Source organism: Physeter macrocephalus, chromosome 6 (genome assembly GCF_002837175.3).
Source record: "Physeter macrocephalus isolate SW-GA chromosome 6, ASM283717v5, whole genome shotgun sequence".
NCBI lineage: Eukaryota > Metazoa > Chordata > Mammalia > Artiodactyla > Physeteridae > Physeter > Physeter macrocephalus.
In genome coordinates this window covers 84352031-84360110 of record NC_041219.1, presented here as the reverse complement: position 1 = coordinate 84360110, position 8080 = coordinate 84352031, and the positions used below count along the sequence as shown (strand labels likewise).

Here is an 8080-nt window from a genome sequence, read left to right as displayed (position 1 = left end):
TGTGTGTGTGTGTGTGTGTGTGTGTGTGTGTGTGTGTGTGTGTATACAGGTATATGTGTACTTTACCTTAAGAAATCCTTCCCTACCCTAAAGTCATAAAGATAATGTTTGAGACTTTCACCTAAACATTTTATGGTTTTGTCTTTTACATTTAACTTTTTAATCCATGTAGAATTGAGTTTTGTGGGTGTGGTGAGATTCTTCACCCCCTTTTAAAACATGGATAACTAATTGTGGTGGCATTATCCAACAGAAGTCCAGCTTTCTCACACTGCCCTGTGCTTCCACATCTCTGCTGTAAATCACATTCCAAACACATGGGATTGTTTCTGGGTTTCTGTCCTGTTCTAGTGGTATATTTGTCCATTCCAACACAAATGCCACAATATATCAATTAATATAGCTTTATATGTACTTAAAAAACAACTTCTCCCACCCAGTTCTTCTTCAGGCATACCTGAGGCTTTATGGGCTGTTTCCTCTTCCATATGTATTTTAGAATCAGCTTGTCAAGACTCATAAGACTCTCCAGAGTTTTGACTGACTTGAATCTATAAATTGAGGAGAATTGACACCTTTATAATAATGATTCTCTTTATACATTAACATGGTCTCAATTTATTTAAGTATTTTCAATGTCTATTAATAAAGTTTATAATTTTTTCTCATAAATATCTTTTGGCATACTTATTCCTAGGTTCGTCACATTAAAAAAAATTTATTTATTTATGTATGGCTGTGTTGGGTCTTCGTTGCAGCGTGCAGGCTTTCTCTAGTTACGGCGAGCGGGGGCTACTCTTCATTGCGGTGCTTGGGCTTCTTATTGCGGTGGCTTCTTTCGTTGTGGAGCATGGGCTCTAGGTGTGCGGGCTTCAGTAGTTGTGGCTCGCGGGCTCTAGAGCGCAGGCTCAGTAGTTGTGGCGCATGGGCTTAGTTGCTCCGCGGCATGTGGGATCTTCCTGGGCCAGGGCTCGAACCCATGTCCCCTGCGTTGGCAGGCGGATTCTTAGCCACTGCACCACCAGGGAAGTCCTATTCACATTTTTAAACGCCATAAGTGATACCTTTTTCAAAAAGTACACTTTTTAACTCTTTGCTGTTGTTGGTTTAGAAGGACAACTGATTTTATATTCAGATCCCATGTTAAGCTCTACTATTTATTAAAAAAATCTATTGGTATTTTTTTTTTTTTTTTTTTTTTTTTTTTTTTTTGGTGGTATGCGGGCCTTCCTCTGTTGTGGCCTCTCCCGTTGCGGAGCACAGGCTCCGGACGCGCAGGCTCAGCGGCCATGGCTCACGGGCCCAGCCGCTCCGCGGCATGTGGGATCCTCCCAGACCGGGGCGCGAACCCGGTTCCCCTGCATCGGCAGGCGGACGCGCAACCACTGCGCCACCAGGGAAGCCCTTTTGGTATTTTTTAAGAGAGGTTTCTATATAGATAATATATCATATGCAAATAAAGTTATGTTTCTTCCTTTCTAGTACTTAAATTTATTTCTTTTTCTTGCCCTACTTCACTGGCTTAGATCTCGCATTGTATCTCACTTTATCCTCTTTTTTTTTTTTTTTGTGGTACGCGGGCCTCTCACTGTGTGGCCTCTCCCGTTGCGGAGCACAGGCTCCGGACACGCAGGCTCAGCGGCCATGGCTCATGGGCCCAGCTCCACGGCATGTGGGATCTTCCCGGACCAGGGCACGAACCCATGTCCCCTGCATCGGCAGGCGGACTCTCAACCACTGCGCCACCAGGGAAGCCCCTCTTTGTTTTTTTAACAACTGTTTCATATTTTCAATTTCTTCTGCATCGGCAGGCGGGCTCTCAACCACTGCGCCACCAGGGAAGCCCCTCTTTGTTTTTTTAACAACTGTTTCATATTTTCAATTTCTTTGTCTCTCTGTTCTACATTCTCGCTAATTTCGTCAGCAGTATAGTCCATTTCATGAATTCTCTTTTCAGTGGGTCTAGTTATATAGTAAACTTGTTTACTGAGTTTTAAATTTTAATTATGATATTTTTAATTTCTAAGGATTCTATTAAAATTTTTTCTAAAGTCTTTTTCTTCCTTACTTTTTTTTGAATGCAGAACACTTTTTTATTATAGCAAGATATAAAACAAATATAACTTTAAATGTTCATAACCACACTAGGCATTATTATGACTGATGGTGTTATTTGGCTTGCTCAAATCTGGGGGAATAGTTATATATAACTCTTGAAAGTCACTGATCATCATCATAAAAACATTATGAATTGGGAGTGTGGTATTGAAATGCATGTACATGTTTTTGTTAAGATATATAAATTTTCTCTTTCCTGACTTTGTTCACAATCTCGACATTTTCATGCATCCTCAGTGAATTAACCAAACTCAAGGCCTTTTATTACTAAGAGAACCAGCACAGTTCTATGTGCCAGTGGCAACATCCTTAAAGGTTAATCAATAACAATTGATAGGTCACCAACAGTTTTTGACCTAGTTCCTCCTTCCTTTAGAGCAAAGTAAAATTTTACCTGGGTGTAAATATCCTTCAAACAACTCCTTTAAAAGCACTCTAAAATAGCATTGACATATACACACTACCAAATGTAAAATAGATAGCTAGTCGGAAGCAGCTGCATTGCACAGGGAGATCAGCTCAGTGCTTTGTGACCACCTAGAGGGGTGGGATAGGAAAGGTGGGAGGGAGACACAAGAGGGAGGGGATATGGGGATATATGTATACATATAGCTGATTCACTTTGTTATACAGTAGAAACTAACACAACGTTGTAAAGCAGTTATACTCCAATGAAGATGTTAAAAAAAAAAGCACTCTAAAAAACAAGAAACCCAATCAAAAAATGGCCAGAAGGCCCAGATAGACACTTCTCCAAAGAAGACATACAGATGGCCAACAGGCACATGAAAAGATGCTCAACTTCGCTAATTACTAGAGAAACGCAAATTTAAAACTACAGTGAGGTACTACCTCACACTAGTCAGAACGGCCATCATCAAAAAGTCTACAAAGAATAAATGCTGGAGAGGGTGTGGAGAAAAGGCAATCCTCCTACACTGTTGGTGGGAATGCACCAACCAACAACTGGCTGCAAATTGGTGCAGCCAGTAGGGAGAACAGTATGGAAGTTCCTTAAAAAATCTAAGAATCGAGTTACCATATGATCCTGCAACCCCACTCCTGGGTGTATATCTGGAAAAGATGAAAACTCTAATTCAAAAAGATACATGCACCCCATTTTCATATCAGCACCATTTACAATGGCCAAGACATGGAAGCAACCTAAATGTCCATTGACAGATGAATGGGTAAAGAAGGTGTGGTATATATATAATGGAATATTACTCAGCTATAAAAAGAATGAAATAATGCCATTTGCAGCAACATGGATGCAACTAGAGATTATCATACAAAGTGAAGTTAGTCAGAAAGAGAAAGACAAGTACCATATGATATCACTTATATGTGGAATCTAAAAAAATGATACAACTGAACTTATTTACAAAACAGAGGGGACTTCCCTGGTGGCACAGTGGTTAAGAATCCGCCTGCCAATGCAGGGGACACAGGTTCGAGCCCTGGTCCGTGAAGATTCCACATGCTGCGGAGCAACTAAGCCCGTGCACCACAACTACTCTCTAGAGCTCTAGAGCCACAGCTACTGAGCCTGTGTGCCTAGAGCCCGTGCTCCACAACAAGAGAAGCCACTGCAATGAGAAGGCCATGCACCACAATGAAGAGTAGTTCCTGCTTGCCGCAACTAGAGAAAGCCCGCATGCAGCAACGAAGACCCAACGCAGCCAAAAATAAATAAATTAAAGCAAACCAACCAACCAGAAATAGACTCACAGACATAGAAAATAAATGTATGGTTACCAAAGGGGAAAGGAGGGGGAAGGATAAATTAGGAATTTGGGACCAACAGATACAAACCACTATATGCAACATAGATAAACAACAAGGGCTCACTGCACAGCATAGGGAACCATATTCAACATCCTGCAACAACCTTCAATGGAAAAGAATCTGAAAAAGTATACACAACCAAATCACCTTGCTGTACACCTCAAACACTCTAAACAGCCATTTCCATTTTAATAGTGGGATGGGGACTGTAGCCTTCAATCTGAAAGTCTTCAGCCTTGAAGTCGTCGATTTTCTCAACTTTTCCAAGGATTTTGAGCTTTGGGAAAGGCCTTGATTCTCCCTGAAGCTGCATTTTCAGCAGCTCAATGTGATCCAGGTAAATGTGTGCATCTCGCAAAGTGTGTACAGAGTCACCTGGCTTCAGGCCTGTGATGTGTTCGGTCATGTAGGTGAGCAGGGCATAGCTGGCGAGGTTGCAGGACACGCCCAGGCCCCTGTCTCCTGACCTCTGGTACAGCTGCAGGACAGCTGATGGCTCACCACGTAGAAGTGGCAAAGGGCATGGCACAGGGGCAGGGTGGCGGGGTATGAGAGGAAGATCTTTCGATTCCAAGCACATAGAATGATTCTTCTGTCTTCAGGGTTGGTTTTGATTGTGTCAATCAGCTTTTGCAGTTGGTCTACTCCTTGACCTGAATAAATTTAAATCCACATCTTTGTATTCGTCCACCCAAAGCCTTCACTGAAAGGTATAAACTAGGCCTAAATCCTCTTCTTCTCTGGTGGAGAGTACCAGGCTGTCCAAGAAGTCTCGGGACCTGTAGGCATCCCAGATTTTCACTCCCTTGGAAGACAGCTCCTTAGCATTTGTGGAGCCCTTGATCAACCACAGCTTGTCCCCAAAACCCTTCCAGAAAACACTTTTCTATCAGCAGAAGAAATTCATCTCTCAGGCTGAGTGCGCCTGTGAGAGGAGCATCTTCAGGGAGCCGGTGCGCGTGTGGTCATCCTTCGGAAGCCGCAGCGGAGGACGTGCTAAATCTGACCCCGGTACTGCAGCTCCCTGGGGGTGGGGATGGCAGCAACTCGGAGCCTGGGGGATGCGGGGACCCGATGGCGACGGTGGCGGGCGAGGTGGCCCTGCCCTTTCCGGTGCCTCTTTTCCCTCTGTCTCTCAGGAGACCCCGGCTCTTCCTGTGACCACTAAAGTCTTTTTCTTCTTAGTCACAGTTTCAATCTCCCCTTTTATTTCTTAAACATAGTATACATACTTGTAGGTTTCTTCCAGTATCTGAAGTTTATAGGTTAGTTCATGTCACCTGCTGTTTCTGCTGACTCTTTCACGGTGAGTTAAATCCTTCCCGTGGTTTGGGATTTTTGACTCTGACTTCATAATTTTTACCCATGGGAATTTTTGAGGCCTACATTGAAGGTGGGTTCTTTTAGGATTTTCATTTGTTTCTGCCAAATGTCTGGGGCATTACCAATGTGGGACCGTTTTATCCTGAAGTATTTATTTAAGGTTTCTCAGTCCAAGGTATTATGTGTTTGGGCTACAAACTTTCGAAAGAATCAGCTTGTGTTAAGAATTCTCGAAGGAGATTTTTTTCCCCCCTCTATCTAGTGACATTTAGGGCCAGGCAGGCAATTTTATTTGCTGCCTCCTTTGGCTGTGGCTGGCTGATTTCTTGTTCACCCTGACATTGTGAGTGTGGCTTTTTGTGGTTCCACTTGATGGAGAGAGGGGATCTCCTATAGGACATCTGACTTTAGATTGACCCTTATGATCTTTAAAGTCAGAAAATGAAGTTCAAGGACTCTGGAGTTGGGCAAATGCCCTCAGAGTAAATGTCAACTTTGGGGCTCTACTTCTCTGTGTTTCTGCTTTCTCTTGATTTTTGGGTTTTGAGGATTCTTAATTTTCTTGGTGAGCCCATAAACGCCTTAAAAAAAGATGTTTTCAGTATTCCACCCAGAGTTTTTAATTGCTGTGGGCAAAGCATTGTTGGCAGAGGTAGGCTGGGCTGCTTCCCCTTACTTTGGTCAGCCTTAGCAGATAAGAATTTCTTCCTTCTGGCCCTGAGTTATTTTCCTTGACAAATTGACAAATCTCAGTGTAACATCTACATCTCCTCTGTGAATGTACATATGATCTCCTCTGATTATGAACTTTTTTCAATGCCTTTTAAATGTTTTTTTAATTTTACAATATGCCTCAGTGGAACTGACCTTGCTTGGGGCTACAGCAGAATGTGTAAATGGTTTCTCTTTGGGCTACTTGGAATGCCTAAATATACTATCCCAAATGGACATTTCCCAGTGAAGCTGATTTATGAACAGAAATCAGTGTTGGGAAATGATGGCATATGAAATAAAATTTGGGGGAAATTTCATGCATATTTCTGCTATGGAGAACAGCACCCTTGATTAAAATATAGGTTATCCTTTTCTATTTATCGTCTTCCATAGGATGGATACACTAGTCTCAGTAGAAAGAGATAATCCCCCCTCATTTAAATCCTTGACATAACCGTTCTGGAAACTGTCTGCCATCTTGCTGGACTGGGCAGGGGCTGAGAAGAATAAGAGAGTTTGAGGGGCTTTCAAATGTCTTGAAAATCTTTGGAATAATAAAGTCACGTGGGAGAGGAGCTTCAAAATGGCGGAAGAGTAAGACGCGGAGATCGCCTTTCTCCCCACAAATACATAAGAAATACATCTACATGTGGAACAACCCCTGCAGAACACCTACTGAATGTTGGCAGAAGACCTCAGACCTCCCAAAAGGCAAGAAACTCCCCACGTACCTGGGTAGGGCAAAAGGAAAAACAGAGGCAAAAGAATGGGGACGGGACCTGCACCAGTGGGAGGGAGCTGTGAAGGAGGAAAGGTTTCCACACACTAGGAAGGCCCTTGGCGGGCGGAGACTGCGGGTGGCGGAAGGGGGAAGCTTCGGAGCCACGGAGGAGAGCGCAGGAAAGGGGTGCGGAGGGCAAAGCGGAGAGATTCCCGCAGAGGATCGGTGCCGACCGGCACTCACCAGCCCGAGAGGCTTGTCTGCTCACCCGCCGGGGCGGGCGGGGGCTGGGAGCTCAGGCTCGGGCTTCGGTCGGAAGCAGGGAGGGGACTGGGGTTGGCGACGTGAACACAGCCTGAAGGGGTTAGTGCGCCACGGCTAGCCGGGAGGGAGTCCGGGAGAAGTCTGGAGCTGCCGAAGAGGCAAGAGATTTTTTCTTGCTTCTTTGTTTCCTGGTGCGCGAGGAGAGGGGTTTAAGCGCGCCGCTTAAAGGAGCTCCAGAGACGGGCGCGGAGCTGCCGGAGAGACTAGAAACTTTTTCTTGCCTCTTTGTTTCCCGGTGCGGAGGAGAGGGCTTTAAGCGCGCCGCTTAAAGGAGCTCCAGAAACGGGCGCGAGCCGCGGCGAGAGACTAGAAACTTTTTCTTGCCTCTTTGTTTCCCGGTGCGGAGGAGAGGGCTTTAAGCGCGCCGCTTAAAGGAGCTCCAGAGACGGGCGCGGAGCTGCCGGAGAGACTAGAAACTTTTTCACGTCACACAGGCCTCTGCCGCCGCATCCGTGCCCCTCCCTCCCCCCGGCCTGAGTGAGCCAGAGCCCCCGAATCAGCTGCTCCTTTAACCCTGTCCTGTCTGAGCGAAGAACAGACGCCCCCAAGCGACCTACACGCAGAGGCGGGGCCAAATCCAAAGCTGAACCCCAGGAGCTGTGCGAACAAAGAAGAGAAAGGGGAATCTCTCCCAGCAGCCTCACGAGCAACGGATTAAATCTCCACAATCAACTTGATGTACCCTGCATCTGTGGAATACCTGAATAGACAACGAATCATCCCAAATTGAGGCGGTGGACTTTGGGAGCAATGATATATATATATTATTCCCTTTTTCCGTATGGATGACAGGGTCTTGGTGCTCCGGGCGGGCATCAGAACTGTGCCTCTGAGGTGGGAGAGCTGAGTTCAGGACACTGGTCCAAAAGAGACCTCCCAGCTCCACGTAATATCAAACGGCGAAAATCTCCCAGAGATCTTCATCTCAATGCCAAGACCCAGCTTCACTCAACGACCAGCAAGCTACAGTGCTGGATACCCTATGCCAGACAACTAGCAAGACAGGAACACAGCCCCATCCATTAGCAGAGAGGCTGCCTAAAATCATAATAAGGCTACAGACACCCCAAAACACACCACCAGACGTGGACC

The 8080-nt window shown here is 45.2% G+C and overlaps 1 pseudogene; it reads right to left on the bottom strand.

The window, feature by feature from the left end:
- Nucleotides 1–4075: 4075 nt before the first annotated feature.
- Nucleotides 4076–8080, bottom strand: part of LOC102994024 (thymidylate synthase-like) — a 49738-nt pseudogene continuing 45733 nt past the window's right edge.